At 45.3% G+C, this 26,176-nt stretch overlaps 1 protein-coding gene across 1 annotated transcript in view; it reads left to right on the forward strand.

The window, feature by feature from the left end:
* LOC124606472 (leucine-rich repeat-containing G-protein coupled receptor 6-like) overlaps positions 1-26,176 on the forward strand; it is a 103,276-nt gene that overhangs the window by 12,345 nt on the left and 64,755 nt on the right. The window lies entirely within an intron of this gene.

Below are 26,176 nucleotides of genomic sequence, written 5' to 3' on the forward strand. Positions count from 1 at the left end.
TCTTCAGAAACGATTTCCTTGCCTTTGCCAGTCTACATTTTATATCCTTTCTACTTCGACCATCATGAGTTATTTTGCTCCCCAAAAACTCATCTACTACTTTAAGTTTCTCGTTTCCTGATCTAATTCCCTCAGCATCAACTGATTTAATTCGACTGCACTCCATTATACTCGTTTTGCTTTTGTTGATGTTCATCTTATATCCTCCTTTCAAGACACAGTCCATTCCGTTGAGCTGGTGTTACAGGTCCTTTGCTGTCTCTGACATAATTACAATGTCATCGGCAAACCTCAAAGTTTTTATTTCTTTACCATGGATTTTCCTTCCTACTCCAAATTTTCCTTTTGTTTCGTTTACTGCCTGTTCAATATACAGATGGAATAACATCGGGGATAGGGTACAATCCTGTCTCACTCCCTTCTCAATCACTACTTCACTTTGGTGCCCCTCAATTCTTACAACTGCCATCTGGTTTCTGTACAAATTGTAAATAGTCTTTCGCTCTCTGTATTTTACCCCTGCCACTTTTAGGATTTGAAAGAGAATATTCCAGTCAACATTACCAAAAGCCTTCTCTAAGTCTACAAATGCTATAAACGTAGGTTTGCCTTTCCTTAACGCCGGCCGAAGTGGCCGTGCGGTTAAAGGCGCTGCAGCCTGGAACCGCAAGACCGCTACGGTCGCAGGTTCGAATCCTGCCTCGGGCATAGATGTTTGTGATGTCCTTAGGTTAGTTAGGTTTAACTAGTTCTAAGTTCTAGGGGACTAATGACCTCAGCAGTTGAGTCCCATAGTGCTCAGAGCCATTTGAACCATTTTTGAACCTTTCCTTAACCTACTTACTAAGATACGTCGTAGGGTCAGTATTGCCTCGCGTGTTCCAATATTTCTACGGAATCCAAACTGATCTTCCCCGAGGTCGGCTTCTACCAGTTTTTCCATTCGTCTGTAAAGAATTCATGTTAGTATTTTGCAGCCGTGGCTTATTAAACTGACAGTTCTGTAATTTTCACGTCTGTCAACACCTGCCTTCTTTGGGTTTGGAATTATTCTATTCTTGAAGTCTGAGGGTATTTCGCCTGTCTGATACATCTTGCTCACTAGATGGTAGAGTTTTGTTAGACCTGGCTCTCCCAAGGCTGTCAGTAGTTCTAATGGAATGTTGTCTACTCCCGGGGCCTTGTTTCGACTCAGGTCTTTCAGTGCTCTGTCAAACCCTTCACGCAGTATCTTATCTCCTATTTCATCTTCATATACATTCTCTTCCATTTCTATAATATTGTCCTCAAGAACATCGTCCTTGTATAGACCCTCTATATACTCCTTCCACCTTTCTGCTTTGCCTTCTTTTCTTAGAACTGGTTTTTTATCTGAGCTCTTGGTATTCTAAATCACTTTACCGTTTTGATCATCCGACGAGTTTACTAGATGGTAGATGACAGCATCATCTATGAGGACTCCTCAGATTGTCTCCTAAATCGTTTATAGAGATTAACAACAGCGAGGAACTATGACAAGTCCTTATGGGACGCTGTATATCATTTCTGTTTCACTCGATTCATTTGCGTCAGTTAATACCAACTGTGACCTTTCCGACAGGAAATCACGAATACGATCGCACAGCTTGATTGGAAGCCGCTTGTTAGGAACGGTGAAAAAGTTTCCCGGAAATCTAGAAATATGGAAACAATTTGGGATCCCCTGTAGATAGCACTAATTACCTCGTGCGAATTAAAATCTAGTTGTATTTAGAAGAACGAGTTACTTTCTGAACCCTAAGTATCAATAGATCGTTTTCTTCGAGGTGATTCATAATGTTCCAAAATCCCACTGCAAATGGACGTCATTGATGTGCGTCTGTAATTTGTCCGTTTACTCCTATTAACTTTCTAGTGTACTGGTGTAACCTGTGCAACTTTCCTGATTATGGTCTACTGAAGCGCTCCAAGCGTACTAGGCCCGAATTATAAGCCCGTACAAGATCTTGTGGCAGTGTGTTTAAATGCTAAAAACACAAAGTACCATTGGTATGGTATTGAACTGGGGACCTATAAACGACGGAGAGGCTTTGTTCCCGCCGTAGCCCTCAGTGGTTTACAACCCCACAACAGACTACAGCAGTCTACTCACCCCACCGCCGCCCCACACCGAACCCAGGGTTATTGTGTGGTTCGGCCCCCAGTGGAGCGCACCCCCCCCCCCCCCCTCCCCGGAAACGTCACACATCAGACGAGTGTAACCCCAATGTTTGTCTACGGTCGCAGGTTCGAATCCTGCCTCGGACATGGATGTGTGTGATGTCCTTCGGTTAGTTAGGTTTAAGTAGTTCTAGGGGACTGATGACCTTAGCTGTTAAGTCCCATAGTTCTCAGAGCCATTTGAACCCAATGTTTGCGTGGTAGAGTAATTATGGTGTACGCGTACGTGGAGACAGTGTTAGCACAGCAATCGCCGACATAGTGTAACTGAGGCGGAATAAGGGGAACCTGCCCGCATTCGCCGAGGCAGATGGGAAAACCGCCTTAAAAACCATCCACAGACTAGCCGGCACATCGGACCTCGACACTAATCCGCCGGGCGGATTCGTGCCGCCCGGAAGTCCGTGCGTTAGACAGCACGGCAAACCGGGTGGGTTTCAGCGTACCATTACTAGCATAACAGTGCCAAAGTTGTGAATTCACATTAGCGTATCATTAATTGCTTATGAAATTCAAAAAGATTTAGAAACTTCCGTGAAAATATTTACCAAAAGTGCACTGTACACACTCGCTCAGAAAGTTCATTGTTATAACGAAACGACCTTTAACAGAAACAAAACTGAACGTACGATAAGTGCACCAGTAAGCAATATGGCAGACTCAGCACTCAGCTGATACCTGACCGCTGCAGACAGCTACTACCTCGCGCAGAACTATCGGGCGTCGCTACTGACGCGATCATAATAATGAGCCCGTTCACACGATAGATGGCCGCCATTAACGCAACTGGTTCGTCCTGTAAAACTGGCATAAGTAGGACCCAGGAGCCTCAGAACCTGAGTATTGTCAGATTTGTGACGCCGCCAACACGCACACCCGCGTCTTGAATGCAGTGTCAGTCGCATTGGACGTCGCTCTACCCGCCATGTTGGCGAATCTCGTTCTGGGTGCTCACGCTCTCATATGAGTCGTGAGAGCTTCTGATGCGCAGCGCGTGACGCCCGCCGTTTCCGAGGCGTAAACTATCGCCTTGATTTACGTGATGGAAAGTCCTGTTCGTGTAGCGAAACGCGCATTATATCAGTTGTGGGGACTGACTTCTGCGGAGCCTGGCGTTTTTGCACGGATAACCGTAATTTCGCAGGTAGCATACAGGCACACTAGCAATATGTTTCCTGTCACGCAGTGTAGAGCAACGTGCCACGTGTTACCAGGAAATCGTTTTAATATGTGTAGCAAGGTTGAAAAACTTGCAACGAGTCACTTTTTCATGGTCATTTATTTTACCGTTACCAGTTTCAGGCAGGTTTGCTCATATTCAGACCGTCGTTACATACTTACATTAGAAGGTCACCAGTTTGCGTAAGTCGTTGCTCCCTAGCTGTGGCAACGATGTTCGTAAGGATAACGGCAAAATATCAAAAGAAAGTGAACGGTCGCAGTTTTCAGTCTTTCATTATATCAACAGTCACAGAGTTTTAACACCCAACCTGGATAAAATAATCTTTAATACATTCTGAAGCGCCAAAGAAACTGGTATAGGCATCTGTATTCAAACACACAGATATGTAAACAGGTTTGCTACGGCGCTACGTTCGCGAACGCCTATATAAGACAACTGGTGTCTAGCTCATTTGTTTGATAGGTTACTGCTGCTTCAATGGCAGGTTATCAAGATTTAAGTGAGTTTGAATGTGGTGCTATAGTTGGCGCACGAGCGATGGGACACAGCATCTCCGAGATAGCGATGAAATGGGAATTTTCCCATACGACCATTTCACGAATGTACTGTGAATATCAGAAATACGTTAAAACATCAAATCTCCGACATCGCTGGGGCCGGAAAAAGATCCTACAACAACGAGACCAACGACGACTGAAGAGAATCCTTCAACATGACAGAAGTGCAACCCTTCCGCAAATTGCTACAGATTTCAATGCTGCGCCATAAACAAGTGTCAGCGCGGGAACAATTCAACGAAACATCATCGATATGGGCTTTCGGAGCCGAAGGCCCACTCGTGTAACCTTGATAACTGCACGACACAAAGCTTTACGCCTCGTCTGGGCCCGTCAACGCCAACATTGAACTGTTGATGACTGGAAACAGGTTTCCTGGTCGTACGAGTCTCGTCTCAAATTGTATCGAGCGGATGGACGTGTACGGGTATGGAGACAACCCCATGAATCTATGGAACCTGCACATCAGCAGCTGGTGGAGACTCTGTAACGGTGACGAGCGTGTGCAATTGGAGTGATATGGGACCCCTGATGCGTCTAGATACGACTCTGACGGGTGACACATACGTATTCATCCTGTCTGATCACCTGCGTCCATTCATGTCCATTGTGCATTCCGACGGATTTGGGCAATTTCAATAGAACAGTGCGACACATCACACGTTCAGAATTGCTAAAGAGTGACTGCAGGAGTACTCTTCTGAGTTTAAACACTTCCACTGACCACCAGACTCCCCAGACATGAACATTATTGAGTGTACCTGGGATGCCTTGCGACGTGCTATTCAGAATAGATCTCCACCCCCTTGTACTCTTATGGATTTATGGACAGCCGTGCAGGATTCATCGTGTCAGTTCCCTCCAACACTACTTCAGACATTAGTCGTGTCCATGCCACGTCTTGTCGATATTAGGCAAGTGAGCCAGTTTCTTTGGCTCTCCAGTGTAGTGTTCATTAGCTCAACACTGCTACAGTATGGACTACTGACGTGTCGCGGGGAGTGCCCAAGAGAATATCTCAGGTGTGCTGCCAGCTGCGGAGTTTGGATACTGGCTTTGAGGGTAGTTTTGAGTAAGCCTCGGAGTTGGTGTGTTGAACAACTTAAGCTGCGGATTTCTCGTGTAGAGCAGGATAAAGTTGCGGAGTTGGTTTGTTGGGCGGGTTAAAGTTGCAAAGTGCGTGTGAGTTGCAAGGGATGGTGGGGACAGATAGGGAGAACTATGACGGAGGATAGGAGAGGTGTGGTAGGGGCTGTGAATGGTGGGGCGGCGGGGAGGCGGGGATCACGGCAGAGGAGCAGTTCGCTGAACCCGCAGGCGTGCTTCAGGAAACACGAGACCTGCCGCGGTCGCGTCGTATCGCATCTGCGGTCAGGCTGTTGCACCAAGTTGCTTCTTTATAACGGCTTGTCTGCCAGTTTGGCCGCAGCTGGGTAGCGGCCTACTGTGGTCTCAGGTTCCCAGACTTCAAAAAATGTAAAGCAGGAAGGGTCACATGACGAAGGCATACCGACCCAGCTGGATGCCCTACTCGCACAGTGAAGAAGAAAAAAATTGATGTACTGATTGCCTCCAATGGGAATTATTCTAGAATAACGTCTTGGGAATGCTTACACATTTCTGCAAGGCATTATCACGTATGTGCGCCTGGTCCCGGCGGAGGTTCGAGTCCTCCCTCGGGCATGGGTGTGTGTGTTTGTCCTTAGCATAATTTAGATTAAGTAGTGTGTAAGTTTCGGGACTGATGGCCCTATCAGTTAAGTCCCATAAGATTTCACACACACACACATTGTCACATATTATCAGCTTCTTAAAGAGATTAAATAACACAAAACTAAAAATAAATGTTATTTTAGTGTGCTAATGTAATACAAAGCTGTTAGCACACTATGTAGAAGATATTCTTGATGTTGTCTCATTACCGTTATTTATTGAGATAAAAGACATTGACAAACGTCTTCTTGTGTAAAAATTTAAAAAAGTAGCATTACGTTGTTTTGCTGGTTTTATGAAGTATGACACTGTATAACTCTTTCTTACTAAAGAAAGACAAAGGAAAACCTTACATTCGTCAGGCTTTACGTACCCACTTACGAGAGTTTTCGCCGTACATTCGATTCTTTTATCAATTTTGAATTCCGTGATATATTATTAAAGAAAGTCTCACTCGAAAAATTGGTTAGAAATGTAGAATCCTGTCTAGTCCTCGAATCTGAGGTGTCTAGGAAACCTGCTTTCTCGTATCGCTAGACAACATTCAAACAAATCGTATTAATGAATTTTATTACGAAATGAACTATGACAATGCTTAACTTGGTATTAACACAAATGTGTCGCAAGCAAAGGGCAAGAGACAAAATAGACAATGTTCTTCATTTTGTACAATTCCTAAGTCGCTGGTGTTGAAGGGCCTGCTGTAAAAGTGGGCCGTGTCCATTCGACGCGGCGCTTACTTCCTCGTCGCATAGAGGCCGCTGCCGTGCGATTGGCTGACGTCTTCTTCGCAGCCCTGTCCCCTCTACCGTTCCTGACAGGCGTGTCGGCACTTGACTTTAGGCCGTAACAAGAAAGAATGAGAGGATCCCTGTAGATAATAACAATTATAATAAACGTAACAGTTCCTCTTAGCTGTGAACGCAAAAATAAACTAGCGAGTAGCACCTAACATTGAAACTCTTAATCATTTTTCTATGAGTAGCGGTCTCCACTCGCCAGGAACCGCAGTGTAACATCGACACGAACGCTCGCTTGGGGTTGTTTCTGTCAAATCTCAATCCACGTCTGTACTACTCTAGTATCCAAACGTAAGGACTGCAGAGCAGCTTATATAGGGCAGACAAGCAGAAACTTTAATAGCAGATCACAGAAGAGCATTAAAAAGTAACATCTGTCATTCCACATTCGGTGTACACCTCATGGACAAGAAACATAACCCAACAAATATCAATACTGATTTAAAAATTCTCAAATGCAGCAACAGCCCTCCACAAAAACTAATAATTGAAGAAAATTGTCAGATACAAAAAGTCATAGTGGAAGGCAAAGAAGTGATAAATGAATACACAGCCCTCTGCAATGGGACTCCAGTCTCTGCCCTCAAAGAGTTATTAGACAAGACCAACCTATAGAGCTCTCATCCCCCCCCCCCCCCCCCCACGCATACACACACACACACACACACACACACACACACACACACACACACACATTCACAGACAACTCTGAAAGATTCAGAACAACCGCCAGGAACACCTTCAACTGTTCCATTGTCCATCATGTTTGTTTTTACAGCTTGTAAACAGAGAAACAGTGACAGTGACAGTGGCAACACAATATATGGTGTTTGAGAGTGATGAAGATGAGGAATAAGAAAATGTAAGTGAAACATTATGTAAATAGACACACACACTCATACGTAGAATGAATTTATTTCAGGCATAGACATAATAATTTTCAAATCGTAATTTTGGCTTAAACAATTTTATCTACTTTAAGGTGTAAGTGGTTGCAGATGACAAACTGTGGAACAAGAACACATCAGAACACATCAGAACACATCAGAAAAACCACACCATGTGGTAAAAAAGGTATGAATTCATAATTTATGTGTTTTTTTCAAATTTCTGTAATTACGACTCTACACTAATAATTACATGTATGCAAACAGTAAGAACATTCTTTAACAAATGAAAACGAAGAGCAAGAGGAAGAACTCCTTAACAATATTTTTGGCGCACAACGAAGTCATTGTGACACATCGGTAACTGATTTACGCCACTTGGCATTAGGGAATAATCTACCACAACAAAGAGTAAATTGTTGCAGGCAAGGATTGAGTGACACAGTTGAGGAAGACACTCCCAAACACAAGCCTTACAAAATCAGATTTCACTTCGTATAAGTCTTATTTTTCCTTTATCTACCTCTAGCCATTTTGTCCTACCTACCGGGCAGCGTTTCATTTAAGCTCACTTTTCCACTATAAAAGCATAAAGTTTTATAGGTACGTAATGCGTATAGTTTATACAGAAACACTTCATACGCTTATCTATGACGATGTCGGAGAAAAATAGCAGTTTCCTTAGGTTGGCCGCCGTTCCCTTATTTCCTCTTACTATCGGGTTCCTCTTTTTCGTTTTACCTTTATTCACATCTGAAGAGACAAGCCGATCATTAGATCAAGTGAAAATTTTGTCCAACTCTTTCTGCATTTCCTTACGAATGATGCTATCCTGCTGACAACAGCATTGTCATCTCTAACAGTCTCGTATACGGTGACGCTGGTCCTGTCTGGTAAACCTTTAACGCCTTCTGCACTCTGATCATCATAAGAAAACCTGATGTAAACATTACGCCATCATAAGGATACGTTTTATGCTTTGTTACACACACATAGACAGAGCGATAATGCGGGACAACAGCTTTACCGGCGTATTAAACTTGGGACAGCACTGCTCAGCCAGCGGTCCACGTACAATGTAATGACGTGAGCATTTGCAGTTGAGACGTAAAAAGAGACGAGCAGGGGAAAACTGTAGCTTAGAATGTCAATTAATTTTTAAAGAGGATTGAAAGTAGACTGCAGGAGGAGCAGTACGGTTTCAGACCGGGAAGATCAACAACGGACCTCATATTTGCGGTAAGGCAACTGCAGGAAAGGCACTATGAGTACGGGAAGGACTTAATCATGGCCTTTTTAGATATTGAGAAGGCGTATGACAGTATCTGTAGGGACAAGCTCTGGGATGTGCTGAACGCAAAAGGGATAGATGAAGAGATAACACGAAAAGTCAGAAAAATGTATGAGGGAAGTGAGAGTTGTGTGAAAGTGGGGAGGGAACGTACTGCATGGTTCAAGCTGGAAAATGGGCTGCGACAGGGAAGTGCACTTTCGCCTTTATTGTTTATTATTGTTATGGATGAAATCCTACAGCATGTATCAGATGCAATTGGAGATCATAAAATGAAAGCAGTGCTTTTTGCCGATGACCTGATGTTATGGGGAAATTGCGAGAAGGAGGTGCAAGAGCATTTAGATGCATGGGAAGCAACGGCAGCACAATATGGAATGCATTTCTCTGCAAAGAAAAGTGAAATAATTGTCACAACAAGGAAGAAGAACAGGCCAAATGTGGATATAACTTGTGGAGGGGAAAAACTACAAGTGGTAGAGAACTTCAAGTACCTGGGAAGCGTGATTGAAAGTAAGGGGGGAAACGCAATGGAAATAAATGAAAGGTGCAGAAAAGCAGGGCGGTTCTACAAATGCATTAGGGGGCTTATTTGGAGCAAGGAGGTGCCACAGAAATCCAAGGGAATTATATACCGAACCTACTTTGTCCCCATATTGGCATACGGAAGTGAGACATGGGTAATGCACAAAAGCGACAAAAGTAGAATACAGGCTAGTGAAATGAAGTTCCAGAGGAGCAGGTTGGGTGTAACAAGACGAGACAGATTGCGAAATGTGTATGTGAGGGAAAGACTAAAGGAGGAACCAGTACAGGACAGGATAGAAAAATCAAGACTGCAGTGGTATGGACACATGAAGAGAATGGATGAGGGAAGAATTCCAAAGAGGATGTTTGATCTGCAACTGGAGGGGAAGAGGCCCAGGGGAAGACCAAGAGATAGATGGGTGAAGGGAGTGAAGGAATGTGTGACGAGAAGAGGAGAGAACTGGACGAAGGTGGAAGAGGGGGAATGGTGGAAAGACAGAACACGATGGAGAGGCTTGTGTTCCCGACAGACCCAGCCAGTGGCTGGAAACTGTCCAAGATGATGATGATGAAATAATATTCGGCAAAACTCAAGCACTACCGTGCGCTTCTTAGGTGACGAGACGGAAAGCATAAAATGCTCTCGTTATCACCTAATTACAAACAAGAGTGATGAAAATATCTCCATCAAACACAGAGTAATTGTTCTGAATGAGCTATGAGTCGTGCAGAAGTATACTGCAGGGATTTCACCGTACTGTTGAATACTGAAGCCACTGAAGGTACTAATACAAGTCAATCGTTTAGAAATCTCTTAGATCCTTCTTTATCCGAATCGGAAAAATACATTTCAGCTCTTGCAGTGTCACCTGCTACGTTGATAACGAGCCTATCAACAACAGAATCCACGAAGCCAACCAGGCGCCGCATTTTCTCTTCTTTTATGACGAGCCGTTCTAAATCCCGCTGGCGTTCGGCAGACATGTGAAAAGCCTGCGTGCGTTAGTTCCAGTACGTCTGGCAGCTTGACAGTCTTGTTACTTCGCGGCCCAAATCCCGTAACTTGGCACCGGATGATTTCTGTTGGGTTCATATTGTAATGGTACAGTGGCAAATGTAAAAATACAGCATTTGCATGGTGTGCTCGATGCTGTGAAAATGATTGTTTTTCGTGTTCCTACGAAAAATGGTTCAAATGGCTCTGAGCACTATGGGACTTAACATCTGAGGTCATCAGTCCCCTGGAACTTAGAACTACTTAAACCTAAGTAACCTAAGGACATCACACACATCCATGCCCGAGGCAGGATTCGAACCTGCGACCGTAGCGGCCGCGCGGTTCCAGACTGACGCGCCTAGAACCGCTCGGCCACACCGGCCGGCATGTTCCTACGACACTTATCTACATATATGATATGAAACGACGGACATAGTACAAATAAAGAGTATCCGGTTTTCATTTTTGCCTTAAAAAATTAAACTGTAATATTTTCTTAATTTAAGCAACTTTTATTAACAGTCTTTCATAAAATATCGATAACAGAGAATTTATATTTGTAATGAAAACAGGAATTTCGCGTGCAGTATGCAATTAGAAATAACAAACGTGCATTATTCACAAAAAATTATGATGACTTTTACAATTACGAGATGTCCGCCTCCGGTAGCTGAGTGATCAGCGCGACAGAATGTCAATCCTAAGGGCCCGTGTTCGATTCCCGGCTGGGTCGGAGATTTCTCCGCTCAGGGACTGGGTGTTGTGTTGCCCTAATCATCATCATTTCATCCCCCATCGACGTGCAAGTCGCCGACGTGGCGTCAAATCGAAAGACTTGCCTCCGGCGAGCTGTCTACCCGACGGGAGGCCCTAGCCACACGACATTATTATTATTATTATTATTAATTATGAGATGTAGGTATTTCAAATTGACCGAGAAAAAACAATGGCTCACACGAGATTTGAACAGCGAACCGAACACTGAAATTCATTTTCAGTCAGCTACACATCCTATTTGTATTTGTTTCTCAACGGAATGTAATACAGTCCTCCGTAAACTTCAAGCCGACTACCTCTGTAAATCTATGAAAAACGTTAAGAACAGCATATTTCTCGGAACTTTTTAACCGCGTTCCACGCGCGTGTTTCACTACGGAACAGTATAGCAGACTCAGCCATTTTCATACTGCGCGTCAACAGCGAGACAATCAGAGCACAACAGTGCAGAGGCTGTGACTGTCACGATTTTTGAAATAAAAACTACATACCTAAAGCGTTGATGGCTGTTAACACATTTGAATGTCTTGAAGTTTCATTTAACGTAACTCAGTAATAATATATCTAGAACATAAGTAGCACCTACTTCCAAGAGCGTGACAACACCAGTGTACGGCTTCTGACTAATCATAGCGTTTGTGTTTGTTTACAAAAACTCAACTGGTATTGATGGTATTTCCATCAAAGTGTTGAAACACACACACATTTTCATTTGTGAAGTCCTGTGCCACATCTTTAATGAATCACTGAGGCAAGGAATTGTCCCTGATAGACTTAAATATGCAGTGGTGAAACCATTGTACAAGAAGGGTGACAGAAACGAAGTAACCAATTATCGTCCTATTTCACTCTTAACTTGTTTCTCCAAGATTCTCGAGAAACTTGTACGCAGAAGGATTCTTGAACATCTTAGTAACTACAATATTCTCAATAAAAGTCAGTTCGGTTTCCTGAAAAACATCTTAACAGAAGATGCAATATATTCTTTCACCAATGCAATTCTTGAATCAATCAATAATAAAATGTCTCCAACTGGAATTTTATGTGACCTTTCGAAGGGGTTCGATTGCGTGAACCATGAGATTTTTCTGAGAAAGGCAGAATTTTATGGGTTAACTGGAGAAGCAGGGATGTGGCTTGCCTCCTATTTAAAGGACCGGAAACAGAAAGTCATGGTAAACGACACTAATGGGGAACCAGTGTCCTCTTCTTGGGGCACAATAAACTGTGGAGTTCCTCAGGGCTCTATTCTGGGTCCTCTACTTTTCCTTATTTCATAAATAACCTTCCAATGTGTGCAAGGGCTAAGATAAAATTTACTTTGTTTGCCAGTGACACGGCGATTCTGGTAGACAGTTCAACAAATACTAATCTTGAAATCAATGTAAATGAAATTTTTCAGGAGACCTTTAACTGGTTTACCTCTAATGGATTATCACTAAATTTTGAAAAAACTCAGTTGATTCAATTCCATACAAGCCAAAATATCGAAGGTGAGATTAATGTCAAATACAATGATGGGAATTTAGCAAGAGTGGAGTCGACAAAGTTCCTGGGTCTACTTGTTAATAGCAATCTAAACTGGTCCTCACACATTCCTTAGCTATATAAAACTAAGCTCAGCAATTTACGCTATTCGTGCGATTGCTTCCTTCAGTGACTTAAATACTTTGATAGCTGCCTATTTTGGTTATTTTCATGCCCTGATGGCCTATGGAATTATATTCTGGAGAAACCAGCCGAAGGCAAACAAAATCCTCATAGCCCAGAAAAGAGTCATTAGGATTCTGTGTGGTGTCAATTGCAGACAGTCCTGCAGGAAACTCTTCCAAGAACTGAGAATACTCACAACAGTACCTCAGTACATTTTCTCTCTCATGTGTTTCTTGTGTAAAAATCATTCCCTTTCTGAAATGAACAGCATGTATCATAACTATGACACTAGGGTAAAAATGATCTACATCTTGAGCAAAAGAATCTAAGTATGGTGCAAAATGGTGTACACTACTCTTGCATAAAAATATTTAATGCTCAGGCAATAAAAATGACAGTTACAGATCCACCTACTTTTAAAGATTAACTTGAACAGTATCTTCTAAGTAAAACCATTTACTCACTGGACGAATTTATGTATGAGAATATATGAATTGATTTTGATCTATTGTAAGTCTGTTCAATGTAATTTGTAACTTTTTACAAAAAACAATTCTTGTAAACATTTTTTTCTATGTAATATATTATTCACTGTACAACCTATTATTATAAACAAATGTCTCAAATCTATGTAAATGACACATTCTGCACCCAAGCGATTTATCGCGAATGGGTCTACAGAACACGAATGAAATAAATAAAAATGAATAAAACATCAGGATTATTCTTATGATGATCGGAGCATAGTGTGCGGGAGACTGTTGTTTGTCGTGACGCCTGCCTACCGAGGCACTTCACGCAGGTGTGGGCCTCGCTGCAGCTACCACCCAGCATCTGCCACGCTGCTGACTCAACCCTGCTGCCTTTTGAGAGATTTCCGCACAAACGACTGTTCCCCCAGGTGTAGAACTCTCCAGACACCTGCAGACAATATACAGCCGCCGTAGCACCGCACGCGGCGTGCCCATTAGCAGGAAACGCTTCGCTAGGCCGACAAGAGGTTTCCCGTTTCCTTTGTTCCAAGAACAGCTCCGAACAGCACTCCCAGACAGTGCGGCAGTCGACAGTTTCATCTGTAAAGCGAAGGTCGGACGGTGACAGATGTCAGATCAGCAGTCTTCATAGCGACTGTGTTGTTCCGCTGCTTGCCGAACAGTTTCGTGCAGGCCAAGTAGAGGGATGCGTTACCGCTGTATCTGAGCATGTATCTGCCCACTAGAGTTATCATCGAAAGACAATTTCGATACTTACAAGGGAACCTCCCCATCGCACCCCCCTCAGATTTAGTTACAAGTTGGCACAGTGGATAGTCCTTGAAAAACTGAACACAGATCAATTGAGAAAACAGGAAGAAGTTGTGTAGAACTGTGAAAAAATAAGCAAAATATACAAACTGAGTAGTTCAAGGAAACATAAGCAACAATAAGGACGATAGGAACGCAGGAGCGCCGTGGTCTCGTGGTAACCTGAGTAGCTGCGGAACGAAAGGTCCTAGGTTCAAATCTTCCATCAAGTGTAAATTTTAATTTTTTATTTTCAGTTTATGTGACAAACTCTTATGTTTTCATCACTTTTTTGGGAGTGACTATCACATCCACAAGAAAACCTAAATCGGGCAAGGTAGAAGAATCTTTTTACCCATTCGCCAAGTGTACAAGTTAGGTGGGTCGACAACATATTCCTGTCATGTGACGCACATGCCGTCACCAGTGTCGTATAGAATATATCAGATGTGTTTTCCGATGGAGGAATCGGTTGACCTATGACCTTACGATCAAATGTTTTCTGTTCCCATTGGAGAGGCACGTCCTTTCGTCTACTAATCGCACGGTTTTGCAGTGCGGTCGCAAAACACAGACACTAAACTTATTACAGTGAACAGAGATGTCAATGAACGAACGGACAGATAATAACTATGCAAAAATAAAGAAAGTAAAATTTTCAGTCGAGGGAAGGCTTGAACCAAGGATCTTTCATTTAGCAGCTGCTCACGCTACCACGGGACCACGGCGTTTCTAAACACACTTCGTCCATGATGTTGCTTATGTGGCCCATGGACTACTCAGTTTGTATATTTTGCTTATTTTTTCACAGTTCCACACAACTTCTTCCTGTTTTCTCAATTGATCTGTGTTCAGTTTATCAAGGCCTATCCACTGTGCCAACTTATAACTAAATCTGAGGGGGGTGCGATGGGGAGGTTCCCTTGTTAGGAAATCATTGCCTTCCTAGTCGAGGTAAAAGTAATTGTACAGGGTGAAAGCGGGTTCACCAGGTGGGGGAGAACTGCGGAAATGGATCCCTGAAAGAAATCTTCTTTCTTCTTTAGTATACCTGTCGTGTGACACGTTCCAACTGGGGATTCTCCATCGTGTCCTCTTCTAAGCTACTTCTGTCTTCAGTTTGTAAGTTCGCCCTCTTCTAATGCCGTCGATCATTCCAGTTCTCTTGCTACCTCTTCCTCTCATTCCTTCCACTTTTTCCTCCATAATTCTTTGTTGCAGACTACTGCTACACAGCATATGTCCCAGCTGAGATTTTTTCTTCTTTCTAGTCACTTCCAATAACCTTCTTTCTTCCTTTATTTTCCTCATTGCTTCTACAATCTTAAGTCTGTCAGTCCATTTCGCATTAAATATTCTTCTCCACAGCCACATTTGTGAATATCTTTCTTCTTTCGTTTTAACTGTCCTTGATTAACTGCTGTGTAACACTACACCCCAGACATAATTTTTGGCAAATCTTTTCCTCACCTCCATTGGAATTCTCCAGTTAGTAACTCTTTGAGCTTTTCGAGCACTCTCTATCCCACAGATATCCTCCTCCTTAGTTCTTCTGTGCAGCTTCCGTTCCACGTCATGAAGCTTCCCAGGTACAGAAAGAGTTTTACTTGTACTATCTTTTTTCCGTCTAAGAAGATGTTAACTGGAGCGTCTTTCCTCCTTATTCTCATCGGTTTTGTCTTTTCTATAATTATGTTTATTCCATACTTCTTCCCCATTCCTGTAATGGTCTTCAACATCTTCTCTACCTCGTCTTCTGATTCCGCCAGCATCGCTTGATCATCTTTATATGTTACAGTCTTCATCTCGTCTCCTCCAATTACAGTGCCTCATGCGCCCTCTGCGGTGACCTTACCCAGCTGTTCTTCTCCATAAATGGTGAATAGCTTCGCTGACAGTGAGCATCCTTACCTTACATCCCTGCCAGTACACATCTTTTCCGTCTCTTCATTACCTGCTCGGTCACGTTTTCCTTTGTGTGAATCACCTCTACCAGCCATCTATCTTTCTAGTACGTACCAACATCCTTTAAAGTTCTTTGTAGTATACTCCAGTTGACTCGTCCGCAGCTCGTGGTCTAGTGGCAGTCGGCTTTCAGCCGTGTTACCGTGCGGACGGGCTCGGCGCGCCGGGCAGTGCTCCGCAGGTGTTGTTGTTTACCCGCTAGCGCGCGGTCGCGTCGTTGTATTGCCGTATAGTACCTGTACCGACCCGACATGGCGTTCTCATATCGAAAAGCTACAATCAAACTAACGTTCAGCGCATCGTACACGAGACCGGAGGCCCATGAAATTGAACGGTTTCTACGAGACATCATGCACATAGAACCACAAGAACTGATAGGAATTCATCTGTCTATTGTAACCAGCACAGTGTACCTCAAACTGATTGACGAAGCGGCCTGCGACAGATTACTCCAACGATCTGCAAACGGCTTTCGCTTCTGTCACGCTGACGGTAACGTGAGCGTGGTAGGAGTTGACCATGCTGGTCTGGGGGTGCGTACTGTGCGCATCTTTGAACTACCGTTCGAAGTTCCTGCCAACCTAGTCGTTGATGCGCTGCGGCCATACGGCACAGTTCTGAGCCACACAGGGGAGAAGTGGAACACATTCGAAACGTACCCTGTCCTTAACGGGGTACGACAAGTGCGCATAGAACTTAAGAAGCACGTTCCATCGTATGTTTTCGTTGGTGGCTGCCGCGCAATTGTTATATATGATGGACAACCGAGGACCTGCTCGGGCTGCGGCCAGGAGGGCCATGTTAGAACTGAGTGTCTGCAGCGCCGCCTCGTTCAGGTGCCCCGCAATGAACTTCCCCAACGATCCACTATGACCTCTCTCCCGCTAACATATGTGGAGGCGGCACGACATGATGTGATGGATGATCAAAACCTGCTACCTCCTCAAGCCGCTGCCAGCTCCGTTGGAGAGTCAGCGCCGTCGACGACGCCGCAGCCCAACGGTGCAGAGGTTCCTACAGCCTCTGCCCACCGCAGCGTCGTGGGCACCCAGCCATCGTCACTGTCGGGATCAGACACAGGGGTTCCTAGCGACCGAGACTGTGTCGAGCCCCGCCCTCCAGTGGATGTCGAATCTCGGACCCGAAAGCAAAAATCACCCAAGCGACACAAGAAGAGGCGATTGTCAGCTGAAGAACAGGACAGGGATGTGAAGCCGGCGGAAGACATCGACTTCGTTGACTTGCCCACAATTGCAACGGACTCCAGTGGCATCATTCACCAGAAGGTGCCTGAAGACAAGGAACACTCTCCTAAATCTGGTGGCCCAGAAAACGAGGCGCATTGCGTCGACTCCCAAAATGTGGGCTCCTGTGAAAGCGACCAGCCCCCAATGACATCACAATCGTCTCTTGGTGATTGGGCAGACGATATGGAGGCAGATGATGCACAGCAAACATCGATATCTCCACCAGAGCCCATGGCTGACATTGAGCCCGGAGGGCTCTGCCAGTCAGGGACTCATACGGCACAGTAATGCACAGCATGCAGATGGATGGCTGTGTGGTGTGTGAGATCACTGTGGGCTCCGCCACTTGATATGTCTCAGTCATACCGTGTGGGAACAGTCAATGCAAATGGTGTCCACTCCACTGTCAAGACCCGCATGTTACACGAATTGATCAGAGCGGCAGACTTGGACATTGGCCTTCTCCAGGAGGTCCGTCCCGAGCTGCGTTTAGACCTATATGGCTACCCCACGTACAGCCTACCCGTAGGTGATGGCGCAGGAGGAACGGCCATCCATCTCCGAGATGGCATAGACGCGACGGACGCGACGTACTTGCCGAACGGGCGAAGCATCGCACTCACACTTGGCGCAGTCCGCCTCATTAACGTCTACGCTCCTTCCGGTAATTCGCACCGTGGTGACAGGCATGTCTTCTATTCGGAGGAGGTAGCCCCACTTTTGCAAGGAAATATGGACCATTACATAGTGGGCGGCGATTTTAACAGTGCTCTGCGGCCCGAGGACCAGATACCGCATTACGTCCCATGCCCGGCTCTCCAAGCATTGATACGTGACCTCGCGCTCCACGACACATGGCTCTTACATCATGGGACCCAGAGTGTATATACGCACTTTACCAGCCATTCTGCCAGTCGTCTGGACCGGATATACGTCTCGCGTGCCCTCCGCACAGCAACCCGTGATGCAGAACTCTGGCCGACGGCCTTCACGGACCATCTCGCGTACATCTGCACTGTCACCCTGCCCCGACAACTCACAAGACGCAGCAGGGGCCCGTGGACGCTGAACGTCTCCCTCCTTCGCGAGGAAGCGTATCGGCGAGCAGTCACTGACACGTGGCGTCGATGTATCAGGCGCCTGCCCATGTATGCTTCCACGTTGCTGTGGTGGCTGGGATGTGTCAAACCTGCACTCCGAAAGACCTTGATGGCCTACGGGCGCGACAGATCGAACTGGCAAAGGGCAACATCGGAATTTTACTATACAGCGTTACGTGAGCTGGCGACGCAACCGCCGTCTCCCGAACGTCAGATGTCCGTACAACGCATCAAAGCGCGTCTACTTCGCATCAGGACAGAGCAGCTAGACGGTGTCCGCATCCGTGCGCGAGTGCAAGACTGTATCCCCAACGAAACAGCGTCAGTGTATCACATTTTGCGCGAGAGGCGCCACCGCAAACGTCAGCTCATTACGGCGGTAAACACGGAGGACGGCGGCCGCGCAGTGACACAAACGGACATCGCGCACACGTTCGCCAGACACTATGGGACCTTGTACATGGAAGATCCGCGAAATGTACGTGATTATGACGAGCTGTTGCACGATTTTCCCGCCCCTCGGGACGTGGCACCCGATGATAGTCTGCTGTTGCCCATTATACCCGACGAGCTGACATCGGCCTTGGCACGTGGAGCACCGAACAAGTCGCCTGGACCGGACGGTTTACCCCTGGAATTCTACCGCACTTTTTACCACCTTATGGGTGACAAGTGGCTCCAAATGTTTCAAGATTTGATCCACCCTGATTTCACTGTCCCCACAGAATTCACAGAAGGCATCTTGATCCCAGTACCGAAACCGAATGCTGGTTGTAGGTGGCAGGATTTTCGCCCACTCACACTCCTCAACAACGACTACAAGATCTTCGCCCGTATCCTCCGCGCGCGTCTCCACACCGCTATCGGGAAAGCCATCCACACCGATCAGACATGTTTAGGTGGTGTCAGCAACATTCATACGGCGTTAGGAGCATACCGCGACGTAATTGCTTTGACGGCGGCCTGCAAAATACGAGGCGCCCTTGTCGCCGTAGATTTTGACCACGCATTCGACCGCGTCGACCACGGCTTCTTACGCGCAGTTTTGCAACACATGGGCCTCTCTCAGGAGTCTGCACAGGTGGTCCTTCGACTGGTCCACGGAGCGCGCTCCCACATGATGGTCAACGGTTATCAGTCTGGTCACATTGTTGTTGGGCGGTCAGTGCGACAAGGGTGCCCCCTGTCGGGTATATTATTTGCTGCAGCACTTGAACCAGCTTTACATGGTCTACGGCAGCGATTAACTGGTATCTCCTTGCGGGACGTGACCTTTTGTTGTGGTGCATTCGCCGATGACGTGGTGTTCCCGGCCAGATCAGAGGATGAAATGCATATGGCGCTACAGTGGCTACGCCAGTACGGGGCGGTCGCTGGGAGCGTCATCAACGTGAAGAAGACAAAATACATGGATGTCGGAGGGGGGCTTTCCCACACAACGGCGGTGCCCTTTGACAAGGTGCCCGTACTCAAGTGTTTAGGAGTGCAATTCTACAGCAGTCCGCCGCACGGCGGCGCCTAAGTACCGCCGGCTCCTACACCAGACACGTGCTCTGCTGCAGGACAACAAACTGCGTCGCTTGGATATGCTCCTCGGAACACGTTATGTCAACACCTATCTTGTCTCAAAACTGAACTATTTTGCGCATATCCTTCCATTGACGGCTACGATGGCCGACGGATTTCAAGCAGCATATGGACATTTCGTAAGCACCGGTCTGGTTTTTAAAGTCCGATACGCCACCCTGACACTGCCGCAGCGGGCGGGCGGTATCGGTTTAATTCATGTATATAACCGTGCGCGATCGCTTTATCTCAACACTATGCGTCGCAAGTGGACCTCTGCCCACGCCACTCTGACGGGCACCCTGATAGCGGAAGTGGCACCACACTCTCTGCATCCCCCGGTTTCTGTAGGACACATTTCATCGGCACTCATCCACATCAGAGAGTTCTCGATTGACTTCAGCTACTTACGGTCAGAACTTCCGACGACACGGAAGCCCAGCACAAAAGACTATTATCGCCTCTATCAACAGCGGCAACCTGTAAATACGGTCACCCACAGACATCCTGAAGTTGCCTGGAACACGGTGTGGCGAGCGGTACACACGCCTTTTCTACCTACGACGGTGCGTTCATTGTGGTACGTGGTTGTGAATGGGAAGTTCGCTACTCGTCAGAGGCTACATTCCATACATCTGACGGACGACCCCTTGTGTCCGAGATGCTCAGTCGCTGACTCGGATGCACACCGTCTGACGTGTGCCGCGACCAGCGAGTGCTGGCTACTGACGCAGCGCATGCTGGCATTAACTCTTGCGGCGATTGCCGGAGTCTATCTCCCCTGATGACGTATTGCGCCCCGACGGCGTATACTTTCCATCAACCAGAACGAACGCCGTTAACTGGCTAAAAGGCATGGCCGTTTACTACATATTTTGCGATGCTCCCAAAGGCACATTCGACTTTTGGTCCCTATTGATGACGACACATGCAGCTTTCAGCCGCCACCCTAAGTACAGAACTCGTTTCGCAAACTATTTAGGTTCATTATTTGCGGATCCTCCTGCTCACTGGGGCGTTCCGGGTATGAGACGCTGAAAATGAAGAAGAATCATGGAGCATATTGATCCTCTACGGACGGAATAGGGGGGAACCCCTCCCAACAGACGAGAAGACGACTCGGACGCTCGGCTAAGGCAGTTGTAGGATCTTTCTTTGTAATGAAACAAAAATAAATCTATAATACAAAAAAAATGCGACAAACCCACTACACCCTCTTGCTGATCCTTCGATCCTCGAACTCAAAAAAAAAAAAAAAAAAAAAAAAAAAAAAAAAAAAAAAAAAAAAAAAAAAAAAAGTGGCTAGTGTTGCTACCTCTGGATCACTGGATCCCGTGTTCGATTCCCGGCCGGGTTGGGAATTTTCCCTGCCCGGGTACTGGGTGTTTGTGTTTTCGTCATCATTCGTGAACGTGGCGAGACTGAACTGTGTAAAGACTGGGAATTTGTGCGGGCACTGATAACCGCGCAGTTGAGCGCCCCACGAACCAAACATCATCATCATCTGCTTGTCTCTGTCGATGGGCTTACTCCAGTCGATTAAAGAAATCTACACCTCCTTGTTCATTTCTCTCATTCTTTTTCTACTCATCCTCAAAAAATGGTTCAAATGGCTCTGAGCACTATGGGACTTAACTGCTGGGGTCATCAGTCCCCTAGACCATAGAACTACTTAAACCTAACTAACCTAAGGACATCACACACATCAATGCCCGAGGCAGGATTCGAACCTGCGAGCCGGCCGGAGTGGCCGTGCGGTTCTAGGCGCTACAGTCTGGAACCGGACGACCGCTACGGTCGCAGGTTCGAATCCTGCCTCGGGCATGGATGTGTGTGATGTCCTTAGGTTAGTTAGGTTTAAGTAGTTCTAAGTTCTAGGCGACTAATGACCTCAGAAGTTAAGTCGCATAGTGCTCAGAGTCATTTGAACCATTTTTTTTCGAACCTACGACCGTAGCGGTCACGCGGTTCCAGACTGTAGCTCCTAGAACCGCACGGCCACTCCGGCCGGCACTCATCCTCAGACAAACTATAGCATCGCTTGTCTCCTTACTTTCTCTGGACCCGGAATAGTCTTCTCCAGTGTGTTTCTTAATTTTATTTTCAGTTCTTCTTAGTTTGAACCTTCTTACAGCCTTTATAACACGAATGATAAAGCTTATTGTCTTTGCATTCCTTGGCGTTGCTCTGAGAGGATAAGGAGCAAAAATGGTCATGTGTGTATGTGGCCAGAAAGGTGTCTAATTTACAGACGCACCTCTCAACCGGAGGCGTAGACATTTCGCCTTTAACCTGCCAATACTTGCCCGTTAGTCGGACAGGCAAGCTGCCGCATGTTATCTGCAGTACGGTCAGTCTGCTTTATCCCCATCCAAGCCAGGCTATGTCCAGCCCAAACAGGCTAAAGGAATCTTGCTTGCCTGCTCGCCTCCGCTGTAATGTTATGAGTAGATTTCGGAAGTTGATGAGAAGTCTTTCCTTTACCTAAGTATCACAGGACTCAGTGAAATACTGTATATATTCATTTTGGGTCATTGTAGGCAAGAAAATTGAGAATTTTACGTGCCCTTTTTTACTTTTTGTCATCTTTCGAGATTATTTATTTATTTCGACATGAATAATATTCTGTGCAGCCTCTTTCGATTATTCCCGATTCGAACCATCATCAGGTCACGTCTAAAAATGTTTTTTGTAGTAAGAACCTGAAGATATCTACTATACGGCACTGTCAACCAAAGTAACGTTTTGGAATTCTACTTCCTGTAACTTTAGTGTGTTCTATCCAAATATGACACCAGTTGGATCAATTGTAATTAGTTTTTCCAGGATCTGCACTGCGGGTTCGGTGCCCAAAATAGTTCATTCGAAACTCTCGAAATACATTTTATTAGAGACGATGTTCGTTTTTCATCTACATCTATGTTATTACTCTGCTATTCTGCCTGGCAGACTTTCAAGCTGTCTCTTTACCGTTCCACTCTCGAACAGCGCGCGGGAGAAACGAGCACTTAAATTTTTCTGTGTGAGGCCTGATTTCTCCTATTTTATCGCGATGATTTCTCCCTATGTAAGTGGGTGCCAACAGAATGTTTTCGCAATCGGAGGAGAAAATGGGTTATAGAAATTTCATGAGAAGATCCCGTAGCAATGAAAAACGCCTTCGTTTTAATGATTGCCCCACCAATTCACGTATCATGTCTGTGGCACTATGTCCCCTATTTCGTGATAATACAAAACGAGCCGCCCTTCTTTGAACTTTTTCGATGTCATCCGTCAGTCCCACCTGATGCAGATGCCACACCGCACAACAATACTCGAGAATAGGGCGGACAAGCGTGGTGTAAGCGGTCTCTTTAGTAGACCTGTTCCACCTTCTAAGTGTTCTGCTAATGAATCGCAGTCTTTGGTTTGCTCTACCCACAATATTGTCTCTGTGATCGTTCCAATTTGGGTTATTTGTAATTGTAATGCCTAACTGTTTAGTTGAATTTACAGCCTTCAGCCTTGTGTGACTAATTGTGTAATCGAAATTGAGCGGATTTTTTTAATTACTCATTTGAATAACTTCACACTTTTCCTTATTCAGTGTCAAAAAAAATGGTTCAAATGGCTCTGAGCACTATGGGACTCAACTGCTGAGGTCATTAGTCCCCTAGAACTTAGAACTAGTTAAACCTAACTAACCTAAGGACATCACAAACATCCATGCCCGAGGCAGGATTCGAACCTGCGACCGTAGCGGTCTTGCGGTTCCAGACTGCAGCGCCTTTAACCGCACGGTCACTTCGGCCGGCTATTCAGTGTCAATTGCCACTTTTCGCACCACACAGATGTCTTGTCTAATTCATTTTGCAATTCGTTTTGGTCATCTGATGACTTTACAAGACCGTAAGCGACGGCATCATCTGCAAACAATCTAAGACGGCTACTCAGATTGCCTCGATGTCGTTAATACAGATCAGGAACAGTAGAGGGCGTATAACACTTCCTTGGGGAACATCGGATATTACTTTTGTTTTATTCCATGACTTTCCGTCTATTGCTACGAACTGTGACTTTTCTGACAGGAAATCACGAGTCCAGTCGCACAACTGAGGCGATATTCTATAGGCACGCAGATTGGTTAGAAGACGCTTGTGAGGAACGGTGTCGAAAGTCTTCTGGAAATCTAAAAATATGGAATCAATTTGACATCCCCTTGTCGATTGCACTCATTACTTCATGGGTATAAAGAGATAGTTGTGTTTCACAAGAACGATGTTTTCTGAATCCGTGCTGACTACGTGTCAATAAATCGTTTTCTTCGAGGTAATACATAATTTTCGAACATAGTATATGTTGCAAAACCCTACTGGATTCGACGTTAGTGACATGGGCCTGTAATTCAGCGGATTACTCCTACTTCCCTTTTTGGGTATTGGTGTGACTTGAGCAATTCTCCAGTCTTTAGGTACGGTACTTTCTGAGAGCGAGAGGCTGTATGTAATGGCTAAATATGGAGCTACTGTATCAGCATACTCTGACAGAAACCTGACTGGTATATAATCTAGACTAGAGCCCTTGACTTTTTTAATGATTTAAGCTGCTTTGCTACACCAAGGATATCTACTTCTATGCTTCTCATATTGGCAGTTGTTCTTGATTGGATTTCAGGAATATTTACTTCGTCTTCCTTGGTAAAGGAGTTTCGGAAAACCGTGTTTAATAACTCTGCTTTTTGGCACTGTCATCAGTGACTTCACCGTTGTTATCGCGCAGTGAAGGTATTGATTGCGTCTTGCCACTGGTGTGCTTTATGTATGACCAGTATCTCTTTGGGATTTCTGCCAGATTCCGAGACAGAGTATAGTTGTGGAAATTATTAAAAGCATCTCGCATTGAAGTATGTGTTACATTTCGAACTTCTGCAAAACTGGGATTTTGCGTTCTTTTAAATTTGGCACGCTTTTTTCATTGCGTGTTACGTCAGTTTAAAAATTAATCATCTGAAAGTACGAGTTTTTCATTCATACTAAGCTGTCTTTGCGATACGTTGCACACCATCAGACTTTGGTTTTTTAATTTCCACTGAGCCAAATTTTTCTCCTGTTTCACTCAATGTTGGCCCAACATTTAGAAAGCCTATATACTGCTAAATGGCCTCAGGTTCTTAGCTCACATTTCCACACACGTGTCTTCCACTAAGATTTTGTCCTCTCTCAAAATATTTCTGTACTGAAGGAAGTGCTGCACAAATTTATGAACATGTCCTAATATATTCGAGGTTCCGGAATGAGTGTTTAGTAACTTTTTACACAATTTGCATTGCGAGACATCTACCGATTTATTTTGAAGGTGCCACAAAACGCACGACAGGTTCAAAATGGCTCTGAGCACTATGGGACTTAACATCTGTGGTCATCAGTCCCCTAGAACTTAGAACTACTTAAACCTAACTAACCTAAGGACGTCACACACATCCATGCCCGAGGCAGGATTCGAACCTGCGACCGTAGCGGTCACGCGGTTCCAGACTGAAGCGCCAAGAACCGCACGAGAGTTTTTGCCCTGATGGACTAGGGCTCTGTTTCCTGACTGTTATATATTCCCAAATTCTTAATTTCTCCTCAATCTTTTTTATGTTTGCTTTGTTCATTTTTCTGCTGCCACCGTTAGATAAATGAGCTGCAGTGAAACTACCTATGCAAACGTAGTATACCAGGTTATTCTGTAGTCACGTTGGACTAACAGCGCAACCTATTGTCAGGCGAGGCCGGATGAACGGGTCCCGTGAAGGTTGCCAGGCTAGCGGAAACCCAAGCTGGATTGCTTTAACCACTGTGCTTTCAGCACACGTGTAATCTTGGGTTTCCGTTGCGGCGGGCTGAGCTGCTTTAATGGTTGCGGCGGAGACAGGGGCAGGCAGGCTGGAAGGAGAATTTGTACACCTCAGCTCCCAACCGATCCTCACAGTTTCACTGTAGCACTTCCAACAGTGCTATCCCTGCAAAGTATGGAAGACAACATCTGAGAACTTCGGAAACTAGGAGGACAATTAATGGCGGAAATAGAGCACCTTTCCTGCGAAAGGCGGGTTCGAGTTCCTATCTGACACGCAGTTTGAATCTGCCAAATAGTTTCAAATCAGCGCACACTTCATGGCAGAGCGGAAATAATTTTGGCAATGATTTTAATGTTGGAATCTGATTATCACATTTGCTAAATGTTTGTATTAACTGTCAAGTTGTCAGGCTACTTTAGGTACGTGTTTATCTTTTATTGGCTCAAATGGCTCTGAGCACTATGGGACTTAACTTCTGAGGTCATCAGTCCCCTAGAACTTAGAACAACTTAAACAGAACTAACCTAAGGACACCACACACAGCCATGCCCGAGGCAGGATTCGAACCTGCGACAGTAGCGGTCGCGCGGTTCCAGACTGTAGCGCCTA

This window comes from Schistocerca americana, chromosome 3, assembly GCF_021461395.2.
Source record: "Schistocerca americana isolate TAMUIC-IGC-003095 chromosome 3, iqSchAmer2.1, whole genome shotgun sequence".
NCBI classification, from domain to species: domain Eukaryota; kingdom Metazoa; phylum Arthropoda; class Insecta; order Orthoptera; family Acrididae; genus Schistocerca; species Schistocerca americana.